The 23,732-nt window shown below is 40.6% G+C and overlaps 1 long non-coding RNA gene across 1 annotated transcript; it reads left to right on the top strand.

Annotated features, from left to right (window-relative positions):
- The first annotated feature begins 2,933 nt into the window (after nt 1-2,933).
- LOC129657621 (uncharacterized) lies at nt 2,934-15,150 on the top strand. The gene is made up of 2 exons (XR_008716912.1): nt 2,934-3,986; nt 14,455-15,150. It is a non-coding gene; the product is annotated as an uncharacterized LOC129657621 (long non-coding RNA).
- The last annotated feature ends 8,582 nt before the right edge of the window (nt 15,151-23,732 follow it).

The raw sequence follows: 23,732 nt of genomic DNA, 5'->3' as shown, positions 1-23,732 counted from the left end.
AGCAAATTCTGGGAGATAGCAAATGACAGGGAAGCCTGGTCTGCTGCAGGCCATGGGGTCGCAGAGTTGGACATGACTTAACCACTGAACAGCTACAACAATATACTTATTCATCAGAATTTAATCATTCTTTATATTACATGTCCTCTGTTTAACCCATTGTGACTGGGCCCACACCAATACAACAATTATCCTTTGCAAGTCAGAATAAAGTAAGAGATCTGAACGTGAAGTAAGGATTTGTGGCTCTGTTGATGGAATCAGGAAAGGTTTCACAAGGGAGTGCAATTTGAGATGAGTTCTGAAGGATGAGTAAGGTTTTCCTTGAATTTGCCATTTAGGTAGCTTGTATTTTAAGGTGGTCGCCTCAGATCTCCATTTAAAGGGTAAAGACATCTACAGTTTTGATTTGTACTATTTGTCCCAAATAGCTGTTCTTTACTCCTGACAAGTGCCCCAGGTTTTATTGCTGGTATGAAGGTGTTAGAGATATGCAGAAGAGATACCTGTGCTTGAGTGGGTAGCCCATTCCCCCCAGGAGGTTTTTAAATGGCAGCATCACATTAGAATTACTTAGTTCAGTTCAGTCGCTCAGTCGTGTCTGACTCTTTGTGACCCCATGAATCGCAGCACGCCAGGCCTCCCTGTCCATCACCAACTCCCGGAGGTCACTCAGACTTACCTCCATCGAGTCAGTGATGCCATCCAGCCATCTCATCCTCTGTCGTCCCCTTCTCCTCCTGCCCCCAATCCCTCCCAGCATCAGAGTCTTTTCCAATGAGTCAACTCTTCACCTGAGGTGGCCAAAGTACTGGAGTTTCAGCTTTAGCATCATTCCTTCCAAAGAAATCCCAGGGCTGATCTCCTTCAGAATGGACTGGTTGGATCTCCTTGCAGTCCAAGGGACTCTCAAGAGTCTTCTCCAACACCACAGTTCAAAAGCATCAATTCTTCGGCACTCAGCCTTCTGCACAGTCCAACTCTCATATCCATACATGACCACAGGAAAAACCATAGCCTTGACTAGATGGACCTTTGTTGGCAAAGTAATGTCTCTGCTTTTCAATATGCTATCTAGGTTGGTCAAAACCAAACGTTGAAAAGAAGGGCTTTGGTGGAATGTTTAAAAATGAGCACCCACAGCCATATGGACCAATTAGTTTCTTCTCCAAAAATTTGTTGCATAGATGTGGCCTGTGTTTTGGAGGGAAATTTTCCTTGAAGTAGTCATTACACCCACCATTTTACTTCCTACAGGAATGCCATGTACACTTCATTTTTCATTTCCTTTTTTGCTTGCCAAAGCCTTTTAATTTCATTCATCTTTTCACAAATATCTAATAAATAATTATGATTTGCAGAGCTATTCAAAGCATGGCCTCTGCACCTGTAGATTTGGCATCAGTTGGGAGCTTATTAGAAAAAAAATTCTGGGGCCCCACATTGAATCAGAATCTCTGAGGGTTGGGGCCCTGAATATAACTCTCTTGATAGCTCTCTCAATGGTTCTTACACATACTAAAGTTTGAGAAGCACTAATTAAATTTTTACTGATTACATTTCATTTGAGACACAGTCTAGCATTTAAAAAGCATCTGAAATCTTGAGTCATTTGATTAAATTGGGTGTGTGTCTCCAACATCTCCGATAGATTGGCATCTAACTTTGGCTTAAAATATTTTTACTGATAGGTGTTTACTTCCACACAAGGTAACAATATTTTGGGATAATTCTAATCATTGGAAATGTCTCATATTATGCATTTAGCCCAGATTGAATTAATTGCATCTTCTGCTCATTGTTCCTAATATTCCTCCTGAGAAGCACTAAATAAATCTGATTTCCTTTATACAGCCCAGATGTTTAGATATTTGAGATCACTGTCAGCTCTCTCCTAAGAATTTTCTTCCCAAGACAGAACATTCTTAGTCCTTTTACTTTCACACTTGATAATGCCTTTTGGATCCTTCCCTCTTAGAATGACTATATATCAACATGCTGCTTAAAATGTCACTTTCAGAATCAAATATAAAGTACTTCATGGAATCTGTCCAATGATAGCTATTACAAGACTGTTCTATATGCTGTGGAAAGTAAACCATTCTCCTAGGCTTTCAGTTCAGTTCAGTTCAGTCACTCAGTCGTGTCTGACTCTTTGCGACCCCATGAATCACAGCACGCCAGGCCTCCCTGTCCATCACCAACTCCCGGAGTTCACCCAGACTCATGTCCATCGAGTCAGTGATGCCATCCAGCCCTCTCATCCTCTGTCGTCCCCTTCTCCTCTTGCCCCCAATCCCTCCCAGCATCAGAGTCTTTCCCAATGAGTCAACTCTTTGCATGAGGTGGCCCAAGTACTGGAGCTTCAGCTTTAGCATCATTCCCTCCAAAGAACACCCAGGGCTGATCTCCTTCAGAATGGACTGGTTGGATCTCCTTGCAGTCCAAGGGACTCTCAGGAGTCTTCTCCAACACCACAGTTCAAAAGCATCAATTCTTTGGCGCTCAGCCTTCTTCACAGTCCAACTCTCACATCCATACATGACCACTGGAAAAACCATAGCCTTGACTAGACAGACCTTTGTTAGCAAAGTAATGTCTCTGCTTTTCAATATGCTATCTAGGTTGGTCATAACTTTCCTTCCAAGGAGTAAGCATCTTTTAATTTCATGGCTGCCATCACCATCTGCAGTGATTTTTGGAGCCCCCCCAAAATAAAGCCTGACACTGTTTCCATTGTTTCCCCATCTATTTCCCATCAAGTGATGGGACAAAATTGAATACCAAGCCCAATTTTGTCACTGTGGATACGAACAGATTACTCAGTTTATGTGGATTTAGTTTTATTTAACAGTATATATTGTGATTACTATGTGGCATTTAGACCTGAGGAATCGCTAATGCTTAGAGAATAGGCATGGCTTGTGGTGCTCAGTCGCTTAGTCACATTCAACTCTTTGCAACCCTATGGACTGTAGCCCACCAGGTTCCTCTGTCCATGGAATGTTCCATGCAAGAATACTGGAATGGGTTGCCATTCCCTTCTCCAGGGGATCTTCCTGACCCAGGGATTGAACCCATGACTCCTGCATCTCCTGCGTTGGCAGGCAGATTCTTTACTGCTGAGTTCCCTGGGAACCCCAGGCATGGCTCCTAGAGCCATTGAAAATAATTGAAATAGAGTTGTCAAAAAGGCAGGAAGGGAGCCAGTAGGAACAGCTGACACAGATATCGGATTCTTTCCTGTGACAGGTGTATCCTATGAGCTCAGCTTGAACAAGTTGCAGGAACCTGGGCTGGGCTCCAAGGCAGAATGTTTCTTACATGAGGGACCAGAGTTCTCTGTAGGGAATCACTGGGTAATTAGTACAAACAGTGTTCCGATGGTGTGCAAGGAGTAAAAATTAATAAACAGAGACTTCAATTAAAATAGAGTCAGGAGGCCAGAAGGGGAAGCTCTCATACTCTATGCTGCTGCTGTTGCTAAGTCGCTTCAGTCGTGTCCGACTCTGTTGGACCCCATAGACGGCAGCCCACCGGGCTCCCCCGTCCCTGGGATTCTCCAAGTAAGAACATTGGAGTGGGTTGCCATTTCCTTCTCCAACCTCATACTCTATGAGGATAGTGGAACTCAACCGGAAGGAAAACCACTTCCCCTTGTTGCCTGGCAAGAGCTCAACCAATGAGAGACTCTCACAATTCAGCCAATGAGAAGCCCCTATACCTCGAACTCTCAACTCTTCAGTGGACTCTTGTTTCTCATAAACCTGGCAACTTTCTTTACCTCTCTTTAAAAGAGTTCTCCTTTCTTTGTTGTGGTGGCTCACCATGGTTACAGACCCCAAATTTCAAATCCTTGTTGATTCCAATTAAGCCCATTTTTTGCTGGAGAAATAACTGGTAATCTGTGTTAGTTAAACATTTTGGCGGTCCACATGGGGATCCAGAGAAGGCTCCTGTTGACTTCCAGGCTGGTAAGCAAACAGGTATAGTACTTACATTGAGCATATTTTTGCACAAAGCTTTTGTCAAAGACCCCGGCGTTTTGGAGTAAGCCTATCTCGTGTTTTTCAGCCTCTTTCCTTTTTGTGTTTTGAAGCTCTTCAGATTTTATTTCGAATCTATTTTCAGGTGTCACCGATTCTGATTAAGGCCTTGTTCTGTATACAAGTACTCATTTGGTGCTTTAGCAAAAAATAGGCAGTTCCAACTGAAACTGTGTTAGCCTTCAGCTTGATTCCTTTTGAAACAGGAATTATCCCTCCTGAAATTGGCTAGCCTTCAGCCTGTTCCTTGTGGAACATGGGCTATTTCATTGGAACTGTGTCGGTTCAACCTTCAGCCTGATTTTTTTTGCAGTAGGGGCTGTTCTCTTGGATCTGTGCTTGTTTAGCCTTTGTCCTCACTCCCTTGGGATTAGGCTAGTTGATTAGAACTGTGCTGTGCAGACTTTAGCTTGGCTTTTTTGGGACCAGACGGTTCCCTTGGGACTGACTGGTATTAGGCCTGTAGGCTATTTGAACTGTTTGATCTGTTTAGACTGTTAGAAAATTCTTTAACTTTAGAGAAAAACTTCTGAGAAATGAGATTCCAGTTATTTAAATGTTCTGAGTGTACCATCCCCTTCAGGGACCCTGGCCAATTTTATGTTTAAAAACCATGACCCTTCCTCACATGCGTTTGGTTAGGACTGACCTAACCAAAGGCAATTTAGAACACCATTGGCCATTATGGGGAACTGTTGAAACACCCAAACTTACTTTTCTTAAAACCAAATTTGACGCTGTAGCTTTAAAATTTCCTAGACGGAACAGAATGCTTATTTTGATTGGTTTTTGAGGCAGGAAGCAGGAGGAGAAGGGGAAAAAAGAGGATGAGATGGTTGGATGGCATCACCGACTCAATGAACATGAGTTTGAGTAAATTCTAGGAGTTGGCGATGGACAGGGAGGCCTGGTGTGCAGCAGTCCAAGGGGTCGCAAGGAGTCAGACACGCCTGAGTGACTGAACTGAACGTGAGGCTTCCAAATGTTATCAGGAGCCTAAAATTACCTCTCTGAAAAATAAGATTTTACAATTAACTGAGGCAAACGATTCAAGAAAGGTAAGATGGCTTCTGAAGCCTCAAGCTCCTCTTCCCTGGCTCCTTTTTCAGGCTCTGCCTCCAGCACCATTTTCTTCCTCTCCCTTGTTTCCTTATGTTCAGGCCCTAACTCCAATGCCATCTTCCTCCTTCCATTCTACATCACCTACCTCCCCTCTATACCCTCAGTTTTCCTGTACTAATTCTCTTGTCAACACCTCCCCGCCCACCCCACACCCCCTCCCCCACTGCCCTTTCTGTGAAACTCTCCCCACTCCTTTTCCTTTAAATCTATTAGAAACTGTCCCTTTAATAGTAAGCTTTCCGAGGATCCAGAGGCTAAACACTTAATTTATTATATTCCTTGGACTAAGGCTGAACTGCAGGTCACAAAGATTTTTCTCAAAGGAATTGAAGATCCTCACAGATTTACTGAGGAATTTAATATGGTCATTCAAACTCTTCAGCTGTATTTCTCTGACTTATATGAGTTAGTTCATGTACTTGTTAGTGAAGCCTAGGCCCAGCATTGCATGAAAATGACTAATTAGAAAAGCTTTGAAAGGTCTCTAGAGTCACAACCAGAAACCCAGCCTGTTAACTTTCATCTTTATGCAATCACTAGGCAGCTTCATCTGGCAATTCCTGGACTTCTCCAAAGCTTGTTGATTGGAACAAAATTCAGGCTTGCACACAAAAATCTGACAAAACTGTCCATAATTATTACAGTAGACTTCAGAATACTTTTTAGAGAATTCTGGTCTTCTTTCCTTCATTCCACTTGGATAGCTTTTTAATAATAACTCTATTTATTGGTGGTCTCAACTATGGCTTTTCCCTTCCAAAATTGAAAACTAGGCCCACTCCAGATTTAGTTAATCTGGCTAACAAGCTCTGTTATAATCTAGATTAATCCCCTAAAAAGAAGACTGCTGAAATTCTTCAGCTTCATCAAATGAAAGCCCCTTACCTAAAACAAGCAACAGTTAGAACTGGACATGGAACAACAGACTGGTTCCAAAATGGGACAGGAGTATGTCAAGGCTGTATATTGTCACCCTGCTTATTTAACTTATATGCAGAGTACATCGTGAGAAACGTTGGGCTGGATGAAGCACAAGCTGGAATCAAGGTTGCTGGGAGAAATATCAATAACCTCAGATATGCAGATGACACCACCCTTATGGCAGAAAATGAAGAAGAACTAAAGAGCTTCTTGATGAAAGTGAAAGAGGAGAGTGAAAAAGTTGGCTTAAAGCTCAACATTCAGAAAACGAAGATCATGGCATCCGGTCCCATCACTTCATGGCAAACAGATGGGGAAACAGTGGAAACGGTGGCTGACTTTATTTTTTGGGGCTCCAAAATCACTGCAGATGGTGATTGCAGCCTGAAATTAAAAGACGCTTACTCCTTGGAAGGAAAGTTATGACCAACCTAGACAGCATATTAAAAAGCAGAGATATTACTTTGCCAACAAAGGTCCGTCTAGTCAAGGCTATGGTTTTTCCAGTAGTTGTGTATGGATGTGAGAGTTGGACTGTGAAGAAAGCTGAGTGATGATTTGATGCTTTTGAACTGTGGTGTTGGAGAAGACTCTTGAGAGTCCCTTGGACTGCAAGAAGTTCCAGCCAGTCCATCCTAAAGGAGATCAGTCCCAGGTGTTCATTGGAAGGACTGATGTTGAAGCTGAAACTCCAATACTTTGGCCACCTGATGTGAAGAACTGACTCATTGGAAAAGACCCTGATGCTGGGAAAGATTGAGGGCAGGAGGAGAAGGGGACGACAGAGGATGAGATGGCTGGATGGCATCACCAACTCAGTGAACATGAGTGTGGGTAAACTCTGGAAGTTGGTGATGACTGGGAGGCCTGGCATCCTGCGGTTAATGGGGTCGCAAAGAGTCAGACAGGACTGAGTGACTGAACTGAACCAAAACAAAGTCCTTCTGGTTTCTGGTATTATTACAGTGGGCCAGGATATTAGAAAAGGGATTGGTATAAATTTAAGTACAGCTCTTCAAGCACCTTCAGTCCTTGAAGCAGCGTTTTTAATGCCCTACTCATTCTCAAGACATGCCTCAAAGAGCTATTTGGGGCTCTTCCCAGTCCTCCCTCTTAATTGGCTTGCAGGAACATTTCTCCAGATTAAGGGAGACTCTTCCAGACCTAACTGACACACTAGCAACACTCTTGTTGCTCCATCCCACTACCATAAAGAGTTCCTGCCTCGGAGTACTAAAACAGTTCAAATAACGGGGCTGTGTAATGAACCTTAGAAGATTCCTGTCCCTGAGCCTATTTCCTTTTGTTAAGGCCCTTTGATACACACCCCTTTCTCCTTAGTTCCACCACCCCATTTATTTATTAGGCCAAGACTTCTTAAATAAATATCATGCTAGAATTTCTCTCTCCCAAAAGGAGGAAAAGATTCTAGAATTTGACAATAGTCATCAAAACAGTCAACCAAGGGAATTAAATGACTCTTTAATGTCTTCTGTTTTCTCTGTGACATTTCCAAAATGTACCTCATTTTGGAAACACTGATCAATTTATCCCTACTGAATCACCTATCACCCTCCTTATGGCCAAAATGTCTAACTGATGTTGGCAAAATCTACGGCATACCTCCCATCAAGATTCAAATAGGTCCCTCAGAACCTCTCTCCAGAAATAATCAATATCCTCTAAGTATATAAGTCTTTAAAGATATAAAGCCCGTAATAGAAAATCGCAAGGTCAAGGCCTCATTATCCCTTGTACTAGTCCCTGTAATACTTCTGTTTTGCTGCTGAGAAAACTGAAGGGAAGTTTGGTTAGAAGCTCTGAGCAATAAACATTGCTATCCCTTCACACCCTGCTGTTTCTAACCCTCACACCCCTACTAACACTCCTACCAAAAGCAAAATTTTAACTGTAATTGATGTATGCAGTCCATTTTTTAGTATTCCAGTTGATGAAGTTAACCAATACTTTGTGCTAACTTGGAGAAAAAAAATTCACCTGGACAGTAATGCCTCAGGGTTTTACTGAATCCTTTTTGTTTCCCAGAAATCCTGAAGGCCAACCCAGATAATTTAAAATTTCCTAGAGTTTTTACTTTGTTGAGATATGTGGCTGATTTTCTTCTTTGCTCTCCTTCTCAAGCTTTCTCACAGGAAAACAGCATGCCTTTGCAGCTTTTAGTCTTAAACGGACATAAGTTCACCAAAGGAAGATTAGTTTGCCCAAACCTGGATTTGATTGATATTTAGAGCATTTTATATCAGAACAAGGGCTATATCTACATTGAGATAGACTTCATGGTGTCTGAAGTTTTCCAAAACCCCAAACTAATTACCAATTGTGATTTTTTTGGCTACTTGTTTATTGCTGAAATTGACCAAATCTTACAGCCATAAGATTCGACAATCTGTTGGCCAAATCTTAATCTCTTATGCTAAATCTTTATTTATTTTACTAAAGAACAAGAACGCTGACCTAATTTTATGGAAAGAACTGGACAACATAACCTGTAAGACTTCCAGAAAGTGGGCATAGAGGGAACACACCTTAATATAATAAATGGTCTATGTGACAGAAAGAGGAGCGTGAAAAAGTTGGCTTAAAGCACAACATTCAGAAAACTAAGATCATGGCATCTGGTCCCATCACTTCATGGCAAATAGATGGGGAAACAGTGGAAACAGTGGCTGACTTTATTTTTTGGGCTCCAAAATCACTGCTGATGGTGATTGCAGCCATGAAATTAAAAGACACTTACTCCTTGGAAGGAAAGTTATGACCAACCTAGACAGCATATTAAAAAGCAGAGTCATGACTTTGCCAACAAAGGTCCATCTAGTCAAGGCTATGGTTTTTCCAGTGGTCATGTATGGATGTGAGAGGTGGACTATAAGGAAAGCAGAGCACAGAAGAATTGATGCTTTTGAACTGTGGAGTTGGAAAAGACTTCTTGAGAGTCCCTTGGACTGCAAGGAGATCCAACCAGTCCATCCTAAAGGAAATCGGTCCTGGGTGTTTATTGGAAGGACTGATGTTGAAGCTGAAACTCCAGTATTTTGGCCACCTGATGCAAAGAGCTGACTCATTTGAAAGGACCCTGATGTTGGGAAAGATTGAGGGCAGGAGGAGAAGGGGATGACAGAGGATGAGATGATTGGATGGCATCACCGACTCAATGGACATGAGTTTGGGTAAACTCTGGGAGTTGGTGATGGACAGGGAGGCCTGGCATGCTGCGGTTCATGGGGTCGCAAAGAGTTGGACACAACTGACTGACTGAACTGAACATCAACAGTGAAAAACAAAATATTTCCCCTAGGATTAGGAACAATACAAGGATGCCCACGCTCATCACATTGACCTGTGATGAGAGGAAAAGGAGAGATGAACCTGAATCAACAGCAATGTGCTGTGCTATCTATGTTTTTCCATGCTTGTTTTCGTGGATACGCTGGATGCATTTAAAGAGCAGAAGATGAGTGAAGGGTTGAAGCCCCAGGAGAAAAAAATTCCAAAAGATGATCAGCAGAGTCAAATAATGTAGAAAAGTTAACAAAACAAACCAGGGCAGAAAGATGTTCAACCGGATAGGTTGCTTTTGTTGCAAGTAATAGAAAAGTGAATTTAAAATGGCTGGAAAAAATTTTGTCCACACCACCTCTTCAAGAATAGCTTCCTCAGGATTCTGGATCTTTCTCTGAGATTTTCTGGGCTTTGCCATTCTCCTTGTGTTTGATTTATCCTCAGCTTGACTTTCCTCATGACTGCTAAAGGGCACTGGTGTCCCTCTCTGGGAACAAGAGCATTTAATTTCCTTAACCACTGATTGAAAGTTCTGACCTTTGCTTTCATTGGATTGCTTCTAGACCAGTAGCGGGGGGTGGGGAGGGGGGAGGGGGTGTTTTGTACTATAGAAAGAGAGATGGGATAATTGATTTTTAAAAAAATCCCTTTCAAATCTGATGACTAGATGGTGGGAGAAGAGTGGTTTACCATTTGAGAAAAAAACCTCCAGGTGTCATTGTCCTCAGGCCTGGTGTCCTCAGCTAAAAATAATACAGGTTTCCCAGGCTATCTGACAGTAGAGAATTCCTATGAAAGCTTTTGTGAGCTGAAGTGGTGCAAAGTGAAGAAGCAATTATTTTAGGACTCATCTTGCTAGTGGATGCACAAAACACATCTCGCTAAGGCACAGATGCTCGCATGCACAGTTCAAAGCTTTGGCAGCTAGAGGCTGAGATACTGAGTGTAGTTCGTTGGGATGGAGCTTGGCAGTGGCACTGTCATTTCTTAGGATGCTCACTGCCTTTGTAACAGCTCGCTGCAAAACAAACCCTGAATGCTGTTTTCACTTTTTGTCTCTCTTTTTTTGGGGGGGCGGATTTCTTTTGGTTAGCAAAAACAGGTGCTCATGTAGGTCTTTCATAAAAGTGAAGTGGCATAAAGTAAACTTTCCAAAATCAGGGCATACCTGTACCCCTCCTTCCCGTGAAAGTTCTAGGTAGGGCTCTGGATTGGTTCATCTGCCTTTTGTGAACCAATCTCAGAGGACAAAGGGGTGAAATACTCTGATTGGGGGACCAAAGTTGTGTGTTTGTAGCTTTAGGGAGATGGGAAGTTTCAGCACCCCCAAACCATATGGGGGTGGTGGTGGAAATGTTTTTAAATTAGATTGAGATGGTATTGCATAGCTCTGTAAATTTACTAAAGATCATTGTATACTAATAATGGCTAAATTTTAGACTATGTAAATTATGACTCAATTAAGCTGTTTTAAAAAGCCTGAAAATCACAAATTCACTTATGTGTTTGTCACTAATATATGAAAGTAATAAATTAGTATTCAAGGGATTTAACCTTTCAGTTTTCAAATTCTTTCAATCTTTAATGAGGAAAGTGGGTCTAGAAACATTCAATAAGTGACCTTATCTAAAGAATAAAATATTTACCACTTTGCAGTTTAGAAACTGGCTTCCTGAATGAAAACGTTTTTGAATGCTTAGTCACTCAGTTGTGTCTGACTCTGTTACATTTTGTACTCAAGCTTGCCAGGCTCCTCTGTCCATGGGATTTTCCAGTCAAGAATACTGGAATGGGTTGCTATTTCCTTCTCCAAGGGATCTTCCTGACCTAGGTAGTCTCTTGTGTCTCCTGCATTGCGTGCGGATTTTTTTTTTTTTTACCACTGAGCCACTGAGGAATGAGTGAAGTTAGAACCCAATGACTGCTTATGAAGAAATAAAAATATTAATAAGAAAACTGAGAGATATTGCCTATGATGTGTTTGCCAAAACAGAAAAATTTAAACGATGGCATGATTAAATAAAAATACATCACATGTATCACACATACACAGAGTATGTAATTTATTTTCAGGGTAATTTTACATTTCTTTACCTCATCTTATTCCATGTGCTCCTGAGGGAGCACTGAATGAAGGATTTTACCACACAATGGCAAAAAGATCATCAAAACCCAATATAAACTATCCAGGAGAGATTGTCGTGAAGTCGCTCAGTCGTGTCCGACTCTTTGTGACCCCATGGACTGTAGCCCACCAGGCTCCTCCATCCATGGAATTTTCTAGGCAAGAGTACTGGAGTGGGTTGCCATTTCTTTTAATTAATATTTTCAAGTATTGCACGTTAGAATTTCCTTTTGGCATTCCTCTCATTATCTTATCGCTCCGATAATCGATATGTCCTTCTCTTCAGTTGAATGAAAAACCTTCTACATCTTACTTTGGGACAAAAATAGGGAAAAATTTTGGCTCTGTTCTGAAAAAGTGCTGTAGCTGAACTGACTACCATGATTTCTATGTTTCTGCTGATTCCTGGGCTGTGTAATGGGAGGCCCTCAGATGAGTTTGAAGGATAAAATTTCCACATAAGAAAATGACTATTTTTTTCCCCTGTGAGGGTTGGTGCCAGGAAGAGAAGAGCTAAAAGCAGGAGACGGTTGCAGAAATGATCACAGGGCTTTTTAGGAACAAGAATTTAAAATTTTAGTTTTCAGATGTTTGTTTATCTCCAGAATAAATTCCCTCTACATTCCCCCAAAGTTGACAGAGTCAGGTCTTCTCAAAAGCGTGTATGCAAGTATGTACGTAATTTTTTTTTTATGGATGGTTGAAGTGATGCGACAGAGAAAATCAGGAAAAGAAGTTGAGTTCCTTTTGTGAACCTTTTTGGATTGAAGAGTTAGCAAATGTGAAATGGTAATTCAGTAGATGCAGATCCAAAAATGATGACAAGACCTTAAACTTCTTGGAAATTCTTAGAGATTTGAGAAAGAGTAAAACTCCTTGTTCCCCTTCATGGATGAACTGAGAACTTCCAGATGTACAAGCTGGGCTTTAAAGAGGCAGAAGAACCAGAGATCAAATTGCCAACATTCGTTAAATCATAGAGAAAGGAAGGGAGTTCCAGGAAAACATCTATTTCTGTTTCATTGACTATGCTAAAGCTTTTGACTGTGTGGATAACAACAGATTGTGAAAAATTATTAGAGATGGGAATACCAGACTGCCTTACCTGTCTCCTGAGAAACCTGTATTGTGGGTCAAGGAGCAACAGACGCGGAGCAACTGACAGGTTCAAAATTGGGAAAGAAGTACAACAAGGCTGTGTATTGTCACTCTGCTTATTTAACTTACATGCAGTGTCAGTTCAGTTCAGTTACTCAGTTGTGTCCAACTCTTTGTGACCCCAAGGAAGCACACCAGGCTTCCCTGTCCATCACCAACTCCTGGAGCTTGCTCAAACTCATGTCCATCGAGTCGGTGATGCCATCCAACCATCTCATCCTCTGTCATCCCCTTCCTCTTCCTTCTTTCAATCTTTCCCAGCAGCAGGGTCTTTTCTAATGAGTCAGTTCTTCACATCAAGTGGCCAAAGTATTGGAGCTTCAGCATCAGTCTTTCCAATGAATACTCAGGACTGATTTCCTTTAGGATTGACTGGTTTAATTTCATTGCAGTCTAAGGATGAAAGAGGAGAGTGAAAAAGTTGGCTTGAAACTCAACATTAAAAAAAACTATGATCATAGCATCTGGTTCCATCACTTCATGACAAATAGATGGGAAAACAATATAAACAGTGACAGATTTTATTTTCTTGGGCTCCAAAATCACTGTGAATGGTGACTGCAGCTGTGAAATTAAAAGACACTTGCTCCTTGGAAGGAAAGCTATGACAAACCTAGGCGGTGTAATAAAAAGCAGAGACATCACTTTGCTGACAAAGTTCTGTCTGGTCAAAGCTATGGTTTTTCCAGTAGTCATATACAGATGTGAGTTGGACCATAAAGAAGGCTAAGTGCTGAAGAATTGATGATTTTGAATTGTGGTGTTTGAGAATACTCTTGAGAGTCCCTTAGACTTCTAGGAGATCCAACCAGTCAATCATAAAGGAAATCAATCCTGAATATTCGTTGGAAGGACTGATGCTGAAGCTGAAGCTCCAATACTTTGGCCACCTAATGTGAAGAGCAGACTCATTGGAAAAGACCCTGATGTTGGGAAAGATTGAGGGCAAGAGGAGAAGGGGGCAACAGAGGATGAGATGGTTGCATGGCATCACTGACTCAATGCACACGAGTTTGAACAAACTCAGGGAGATAGTGAAGGACAGGGAAGCCTGGCATGCTGCTCTCTGTGGGGTCACAAAAAGTCAGACATGACTTGAAGTGATGAAAAGTGAAAGTCACTCAGTCGTGTCCAACTCTTTGTGACCCCATGGCCTATAGCCTGCCAGACTCCTCTATCCATGGAATTCTCCAGGCAAGATTACTGGAGTGGGTAGTCATTCCCTTTTCCAAGGGGTCTTTGCGACTCAGTAATTGAACCCAGGTTTCCTGAATTGCAGGTGGACTTTTTACCGTCTGAGCCACCAGGGAAGCAACAACAACAAAACTCCTTGTTAATGGGTTAAAAAAGAAAGCATCGAAACATTTTGTTTGTATTAACACATGCTATTTCTTTTGTTTTCAGACGTCAGCGAAAAGTTGTATGGTGAGGCATACATTGTGAAATACTTGGATGTACTTCTTCCTTTGGCTATATGAATACTATAAACCTGACCCAAGAAATATTTTAAGTTGGTTTAAAACTCCACATTCAGAAAACTAAGATCATAGCATCGGGTCTCATCACTTTATGGGAAATAGATGGGGATACAATGGAAACAGTGACAGACTTTATTTTTTTTGGGCTCCAAAATCACTGCAGATGGTGATTGCAGCCATGAAATTAAAAGGTGTTTACTCCTTGAAAGAAAGGTTATGACCAACCTAGACAGCATATTAAAAAGCAGAGTCATGACTTTGCCAACAAAGGTCCGTCTAATCAAGGCTATGGTTTTTCCAGTGGTCAAGTATGGATGTGAGAGTTGGACTGTGAAGAAAGCTGAGCACCAAAGAATTGATGCTTTTGAACTGTGGTGTTGGAGAAGACTCTTGAAAGTCCCTTGGACTGCAAGGAGATCCAACCAGTCCACCCTAAAGGAGATCAGTCCTGAATATTTATTGGAAGGACTGATGCTGAAGCTGAAACTCCAATACTTTGGCCATCTGAGACAAAGAACTGACTCATTGGAAAAGACTCTGATGCTGGGAAGGATTGAAGGTGGGAGGAGAAGGGGATGACAGAGGATGAGATGGTTGGATGGCATTACCAACTCAATGGACATGAGTTTGGGTAAACTCTGGGAGTTGGTGATGGACAGGGAGGCCTGGCGTGCTGCGGTTCATGGGGTCTCAAGGAGTCGGACATGACTGAGCAATTGAACTGAAGAAATATTTTTAGAGAAGAGAATTGGAATCTGTATAGGTGTTTAAAACTGCCTTATGGTAATATTTTCCTAAAGCTTGTAACAGTATTAGATCAGTGAGGCCACATCTAGTTTATGCTTTTAGGATAACTTGAGTGTAATTTATCAATTATATTCCCTTCTGTATATTCCCAGGTCTGTTCTCCAGTGTTTCTCTGGTCACTCTCACTCTGCTAACTCATTTCCCTGGTATGAAGTTCTGGATTTCTCAATAAAGTGCTCATACTGCTGTTTCTCAATTTGTCATTTGGTACTTAAGTTTTCTCAGTGTTTGGTTCAGGAGACTGCAACAATTCTAGGGATTTAGAGCAGGGAATTAGGTGATTACCAAATTGTTAGGGGGTTGGGCAGGCAGCAATTTAGTGGGAGGCTAAGACCACACAAGACTATTGGATTCAATGGCACACCTTGCAGAATGCATGGCATACCCATTGGGTCCTGAATACACACTGGGATGTGAAGTCTGCCTACTGCAGATGTTCTTATCTGTCCAACCTTGTTTACCAATAGATTGAGCTACAAGGAAATGACCTTTGCCTCACTTCTGCCTTCCAAATCTAAAGTGAGTACATCTTATGATAGAGTTTATATGCAGAACTGTAGCATCAAGATGAATTGGGAAATGTGGTTGTTTTTAGCTTGTGGCTTCTGTGATTAAGGGGGTACCTTGAAAGGGTGAGAATATATGTTGAGGACTAGGCAATCATACCCAGCACACTCCCAAGTCCCAAACACTTTCCTTCTCTTCTGCTACATTCCTTGATGGAGTAACACAATAAATTTGGGTTAAATCAACTCAGTGTTTACATTATTATGACTGTGCAAGTGCTATGCATTATTAAGCAATGTGTATAACATCACTCCTTTTTCTCATATAATACCTTCCCCTGCAGTTAATAATTCTCTCCTCTTTTCATTTGCCAGATTTCCTTGCTGATTTTTTCAAATACTGTATCTCTGTCACATGCCTGGCAACAGCATTTTGAATACATGTAAATGCAGCATGAATTGGAGAGGAGGGGTAAATGTGAGAGTGTTAGCTTGTATGGCCGGCTGCTGTTGAAAGTAGGGTGGGAAAAAAGTAGTGTAGAGAGTTGGATAGAAAAAGACCTCAGTTTTTAGTATTCAGATTTTCATTTAATCCTCTCCTCTGTTTTTCACACCAGTCTCTGGCATCATGAGGGTCTGGTGCTTCTCTGATTCAATTTCTAGTCCTTGGTGGATGAGGTGGGAAGAGGATCTAGACTTCCAACTGCTTAAGGTACAAACCTACAGACCTTCAACTAGGTCCTGGTTTTAGCTTGACACTCCCCACTTCCAATCCCTCACCCCTACCCTTCTTCATAGGAATTCAGACATCTTAGCCCTGAGCGTCTAACCTACAAATTGGCTGGATTACTGTACCCTTCTATGTAGACACTGCACTCAAACTACTAAGTTAGTTAGTTATTCCTGCTCCATCTTCTCTTCTGCTAAACTTATTAAATATTTTTTGTCTGCTTTGGTCTACTTTCCCCCCTTATAGTTTATCTCCTTTAAAAAAATTTATTTGTTTTTAATTGAAGGATAGTTGTTTTAGAATATTGTGTTGGTTTCTGCAATAGATCAACATGAATCAGTTGTATCATCAGATAGACATAGTAGTAGATCATTCATTCTCATTTTTGTATAGTATTGCATGTGGAGAATATGTTACACTTATCCATTCTGCTGTTGATGGACTATCAACATATCAATTATTTAAAAGTGAGAACTTAATATGAAGAATTGGCTGAGTAAGTATAGGAGAACTGAAAAGACAGAAGGGAACATTAAGGCAATACAAAGCTAATAACTGCAGGAAGTGCTTGTAAGGCTCATGGACAAAGGGAAGGGGTTGAGATGATTAGAAACTGGGTGTTTGATGGAGTAACTCTGCAGAACTAGAATCATGACAGCCAAAGAGGGGCTGCTGCTCAGCTGGTGCTGATACCTCAGGACCTTGGAAGAGGAATTCTTTGAGGGGCCTGAATGGTTCTCATTCTGAGAGGGGATGAGGAGACTGGTTCTGGGAGTGTGCGACAAACTGGAAGCTGCAACCAATTGCTAATATCAGAGTGAAGAGTCAATACTGGCATGATGCTGACAGAACAGGGAGCAAACAGAAAGGAATCCAGGTCCTTTATCCTCTACTGGCCCTCCAGTCTTTCTTTGGCATCTCCATTGGCAAAAGCTAACAGAGAGTTACTGGCAAAGCAGAAATGTGGTTTGCAGAATTGAGGTTTCATCATTACAAAGCAGACTACAGGACTTCCCTGGTGGTGCAGTGGGTAAGAATCTGCCTGCCAACGCAGGGGACATGGGTTCAATCCCTGGTCCAGAAACATCCCACGTGCCACAGAGCAACTAAGCCTGTGTGCCACAACTACAGAAGCCCATGAGCCTGGAGCCTGTGCTCCAGAACCGGAGAAGCCACTGCAATGAGAAGCCTGCGCGCTGTAACAGAGACCAGCCTCTGCTTGCTGCAACTAGAGAAAAGCCTGCAGGAGTGAAGACCAAGCACTGCCAAAAATAAATAAATAACATTATTTAAAAAAAGAAACAGACTACAGAATGGTGGTTTTGGAGCTGAGAAACAATACCTGGAACCCTGTAATTTCTAGGTTTTGTAAACACAGGGTATTACCTATCATGATGCTGTGAACATTCTTACTTTCATTTTGGTAGATGTACATTTACATTTCTGTTGGGTTAATACCTAGGATTGGACTGCTGGGTCACAAACTATGCATATGTTCAGTTTTAGTAGATACTGCTAAATGATGTCCAGTTATGCAAATTATACTCTCACCAGCAATATATGAAAATTCTAGCTACTTTGCATTTATGCCATCCTTGTAGCCATTCTGATGGGTGTGTAGTGGCATCTCATTGTGATTTTATTTGCACTTCCCTGACAACCGATGAACTTCTGCACAATTTCTGTAAGTTTATCGGCCATTTTGATTTCTTCTTTTGTAAAATATCTGTTCAGATCTTTTGTTCATTTTCCACTGGGTTGTCTAATTTTTTTGTTATCGGTTTGCAGGAGTTCTTTATATGCTAGATGTCAGTCCTTTGTGAGATATATGCATTGTGGGTATTTTCTTGTAATCCATGGATTGTTTTTACTCTCTTATTAATGTCTTCTGTTTGGGAAAAGTTATTAACTTTATGATAGTCCAGTTTTTAAAAAGATTTCCTTTATAGTGTGTTCTTTTAGAGTCTTGTTTAAGGAATCTTTTGCTACTTCAAAGTTACAAAGATCAAAAACACAGATACCTTAATTTTAAAATGGACAAGGAACATGAAGAGACATTTTTCCAAAGAAGACATACAAATACCCAACACGTACGTGAAAATGCACTCAACATCACTAATAATCAGGGAAATGCAAATCAAAACCATATTGAGCTATCATCTCACACCTGTTGGCATGTTTATTGTCAAAAAGACAAGAGATAAATGTAAGCAAGGACGTGGAGAAAAGAGAACTTGTACATTGTCGGTGGGAATGTAAACTGGTACAGCTGTTATGGAAAACAGTATGAAGGTGCCTCAAAAAACTTGAACTTCTATATGACCCAGGAATTCCACTTTGGAGTATGTACCTGAAGAAGTTGAAACTAGTCCAGGTGGCCCTGCACATCTTCATGTTCCACATTTGTGGATTCAACCAACTGTGGGTAGAAAATACCCGGGGGAAAAAAGCCCAGAAACTTCAAGAAGGAAAAGGAGCTTACTGTTTGCTGCTGATTACCTGTTTACATAGCACTTGCACTGCATTTAAAATAATTTACATAAAATTTATATCAGGTAGTATATGTAATCTAGAGATGCTTTAAAGTATGCAGGAGGCTGTGTGTAGTTTATATGTGAATACTACATCATTTCATATAAGGAACTTGAGCATCCAAGGATTTCAGTACCCTCTGGGGGTCCTGGAACCAGTCCCTCAAGGATATCAGGGGATGACTGTATCTTGAAGAAATACCTTTAGTCCCATATTCATTGCAGAGTTATTCACAATAGCTGAGATATGGAAACAACTTAAGTGCCCATCTATGAATGAATGGACAAAGAAGATTGAAGATATATATAATATATATATGTATATGTAAATATATATATACATAGTGCACAAACATTCTCTCTCACACACACATTAGAATATTATTCATCCATAAAGGAAGAAAATCCTGCCATTTGCAGCAACATGGATGGACCTTGAAGTTCATTATGCTAAATGAAATAAGTTAGAGAAAAACAAATACTGTATCATCTCACTTTTGTATAGAATCTTAAAAAGTTGAGCTCACAGTACCAGAAACTAAAGTAGTGATCACCAGGGACTGGGGGTGGGTGTGGAATGGAGAGATGTAGTCAAGTTTTCTATTATACGATGAATAGCTTTTGGAAATTGAATGTGCAGCATGATGACTAGAGTTAATAACACTGTATACGTGAATTTGCTAATAGAGTAGATCTAAAGTGTCTCACCATACACGCACACAAATGGTACCTATGTGAGGTAGGAGATATGTGAAGTGGTAGATATGTTAATTAATCAGGTCACAATGTATGTATATATTAAATCATCATACTGTAAACCTTTAATAAAACTACACTGTACACCCTAAATATATACAATTACCACCAAAAACTGGAGTAGGGAGCTTACAAAGACCTTCTTTCATGTTTTTCTCTGAAAACTTGCCCTCCCCTATACCGCAACTCTCCCCTTCATATGCAAATCTGCAATCCATCTGGAATTTATTTTGTATATGATGTAAAATAGTGGTTCAGACACATTTTTTTTAAATATAGAAAATTATATAGACTTAGCACTATATGTTGAAAGGAGCATCCTTTCCCACTGTACTTCAGGGTCACTTTTGCCATATGTGTAGGCCTGTTGATAGATTCTTTATCCTTGGTCACGATATTAACCCCCTAATACTGTCACTGAAAGTTACCGTCAATTGAGTGGCTTAAAACAACACGCATTTTAAGTTTCACAGCTCTGTGGTCAGAAGCCTCTGTACAGTGTGACTCTTCTGGGTCCTCTGTTTAGAGTCTTTGTTGGTGTTGCTCAGCTGCTAAGTCATGTCTGACTCTGCAACCTCATGAACTGCACCATGCCAAGTTTTTAGAGTCTAACAAGCCTGAAATCAAGGTGTTGGCCGGGCTGGGCCCTTGTCTGAAAGCTCCGGAGGTGAATCTGCTTCTGGGGTCCTTCATGTTGTTGGTGGAATTAAATTCCTTGCTGTTGTAGGGCTGAGTTCCCCAATTCCTTATTGGCTGTCAGTTGGGGTTTAATTTTTGCTTCTCAAAGCTGTGCATTCCTCCTCATGTTTTCCATGTGGCCCTTCTCCAGCAACAGCAAGTCTAGTTTGTCTCACACTTAGAATCTCTCCTAATTACTCTTCAGCTGCATCTCTGACAGGCTCTTCTGCCTTCCTCTTTTGCTTTTGTGGGTTCATGTGATTACATTGCACCCACCTGGATAATCCAGGATAATCTATTTTAAAGTTAGGTGGTTAGTAACTATAATTATATTGCTAAGTTCCTTCACAGCAGTATTTTGATTAGGCTTGATTAAATAACAGTGAATAGTGAGCTTGAAGTGGGAGTTGGTATCTTTAGAGTTCTGCCTACCATAGTTGATTTGTCTATACTAGCATTATTACCACAGTCTTAATTACCATAGTTTTATAATAGTTTTTCATCTGTGCCATAGTTGTTCAGCGCTGTTCTTCAGGATTATCTTGGCTAGCATATACAAAATTGGAATATTAAAAGATTTATAATGAGACAGGAGCAATATTCACACAAATAATGGCCAATTTTTTTTCAAGACTGATGAAAAGCATCAGGGATAGATAGTGCCAAATTGCCCTTTGAAATTTTTGCAACAATTTACTGCTTTATTGGGGCTTCCCTGGTGGCTCAGAGGTTTAAATGTCTGCCTCCAATGTGGGAGACCCGCGTTCGATCCCTGGGTTGGGAAGATCCCCTGGAGAAGGAAATGGCAACCCACTCTGGTATTCTTGCCTGGAGAATCTCATGGATGGAGGAGCCTGGTAGGCTGCAGTCCACGGGGTCACAAAGAGTCGGACACGACTGAGTGACTTCAGTTTCAGTTTCACTGCTGTATTAACACTGTATGCAAAGGCCTTTTCCTTCCACTCATGACAACACTGGGTTTAAGTTTTAAAATGAATGCTAATCTGATAGGTAAAATATGCAGTTTCCTCACTTTGAGTTCTGTTTTAAAAATTGTGAATGAAATTAAGTATTTTTTGTTTGTTTATATTAATTGTTCTATTCATATCCTGTTGCCAATGGTTTTGTTTATTGTCATTCAGAGAGTTAAAAAATTTATGATGTTAAACTTATACTTTTATGGATTTTGTGTTTGGGATCATGTTTATAAAGTTCATGTTTGAAGCTTGAAAAAGAATCCCTCATTTTTTTCCTGGATATTTTGTGGTTTCTGTTTTGTGTTGTTCTGTTTAAATCTTTGATCTTAAATTTAGATTTGTTTTTGGCTAAGAAATGAAGCCACTTTTTTGAAAGATCATACAAAGGTACCAAAGACCTTTTCATTCCCCTTAGGCAGCTCTTTCCCCTGACTCCTACACTACTCTTTCTGGAGCAGTTTCAGGGAGTGAACAGTTTGTGAATTGGAAAATGCCCCTATCTCCAGAGCAAAGATGAGGCCATGACAGAAATATTGGTCTCCCCAGGCTATGATATGCTGTATTTGCTGTTTTATTAGTAAACATCATTGCTGAAGCTCATTTAGCTTTATGAGCAGAATAGGAGTTTGAATGAAGGCACATATAATCTTAGGAATTCTCCATCTGTAGACAAGTTCTCTTGCTCAGCAGCACTGTTAAGGAAAGCAGGAAGCTGGACGGCTTAGAACCAACCGTTCATGACCTCGCTGTGCTTTGGCTCAGGCACACCAAAAACTTCCTTTGTTCAAAGACAAAAGTTTATTCAAATATGTTTTACTAAAAGGAACCATATTTTAGAAATTGATCTGTAGATAGGTTTGTATGAAAATGCCACAGGGCTAACCATGTGAAAGAAATCTTCTTCTGAACATTCTAATTTCAACATCAATAAAAAGAATCAAGCAGTTAGATCTAATTCCATAAAACTGCTTCTGTAAAAAATGTTCTCATGAGTATCTGTGGTAGAAGGATTAAAGACCTAGCTTATCCAAAGGGAAGCTAAATAAGATGCACTGATAAATAACTAGCTTGCTGCTTATTGTTCAGAATGCTTGCATTTTTTTTTTTGCCTGAAATTTTTTGCTTTTGTGAAGGCTTGCTAAAGTATACTATCATCAAAGATTTTATTGTGAGTCCCTTCTGTACTTCATTTATTACTTAGTTCATTAAAGAATATAAGCAGAACCTCAAATGTCTAATATTGTTATTAAATGATAAAATCCAAAAGTATCCTTGAGGAGGATGAGTCTGATGTGTTCTCTGATTTAGTAATTGCTCTACAGCATTCCTGAGTCTTCAAAGCTCTTTTTTTAAGTGACAGTAAACTACTTGAAAGGTAGTCTGTGGTTTTACTGGCAGTTTTTAATTATAGGAAATTTATTTTTTTGTTTTGGCATAAATGGACTTATATTCAGAGGAGAATAATTATGGTGGTGAAGGCACATGGAATTATATCATGTAAGGAATGTCTGCATAAGGCTGGGGAAGTTTCTTTTGTTGAGGAGTATACTCAGGGGAGATAGACAGCTGTCTGAGAATTTGTAAGGAATCATCCTATGTAAGGTAGATTAAATTCAGTCTTTGTAATCATAAGGGCTTCCCTGGTGGCTCAGTGATAAAGAACCCGCCTGCCAATGCAGGAGACATAGGTTCGATCCCTGGGTTGGGAAGATCCCCTGGAGGAGGAAATGACAACATGTTCCAGTATTCTTGCCTGGGAAATCCCATGGACAGAGGAGCATGGTGGGCTACAGTCCTTGGAGATGCAAAAGAGTCAGACTTGACTTAACGACTAAGCAGCAATAGCAACAACAGCTAGGATCCTAAAGGTGATCCTACTAAATAGTTAACAGAGTTGGGTTAGTATTCAGTGGCTACTTTGGGAGGTAGTAACATCCTTAGCACGCAGGGATAAATAGGTTAGCAGACCACTTGATGAGATTACTGGAGATGACACTCACACATTGGCACAGTTCCAATGGATATGACTCTGAAATTTGAATTTCCAACTATCTCTGGCCCCAGGGAATTCTCCCTGACTATTGGCCCTAGCTTGGATGCTGTATTCATATTCTAGGGACGTCATAACAAAGTACCACAATCTTGGTGGCTTAAACAACAGACATTTACTGTCTCACAATCCTGGAGGTTAGACATCAGAAATCAAGATGTTGGGGGAGTTGGTTCCTTCTGCGGGCTTCAAGGGAAGGACCTGTTCTGGGACTCTCTCCTTGGCTTGTACATGGCTACCTTTACGTCCACTGGGTTTTCTCCCTGTATGTGTGTCTGTCTCCAGTTATTATAATTTTTTAAATAAAGATATTAATGTAGGGCCACTCTAATAATCTCATTTTAGCTTCTTTATCTACTTACCTCATCTCCAAATAAGGTCACATTCTGATGTACTGGGGCTGAGACTTCGTATGAAATTTTAGGGGACAAGACTCAATCCATACAGATGTATAAGGGAAAACTGGACCTATAGGATAAAGAAATTGGTGGAGTTTGTGAATTCTAGAAATTGGCCAGGTCAGTCACTATTTTACAAAATTCCT

The sequence above is a fragment of the Bubalus kerabau genome, chromosome 7, assembly GCF_029407905.1.
Source record: "Bubalus kerabau isolate K-KA32 ecotype Philippines breed swamp buffalo chromosome 7, PCC_UOA_SB_1v2, whole genome shotgun sequence".
NCBI lineage: Eukaryota > Metazoa > Chordata > Mammalia > Artiodactyla > Bovidae > Bubalus > Bubalus kerabau.
Note: the sequence above shows the minus strand (reverse complement) of the source record. Positions and strands in the feature narration are given on the sequence as shown.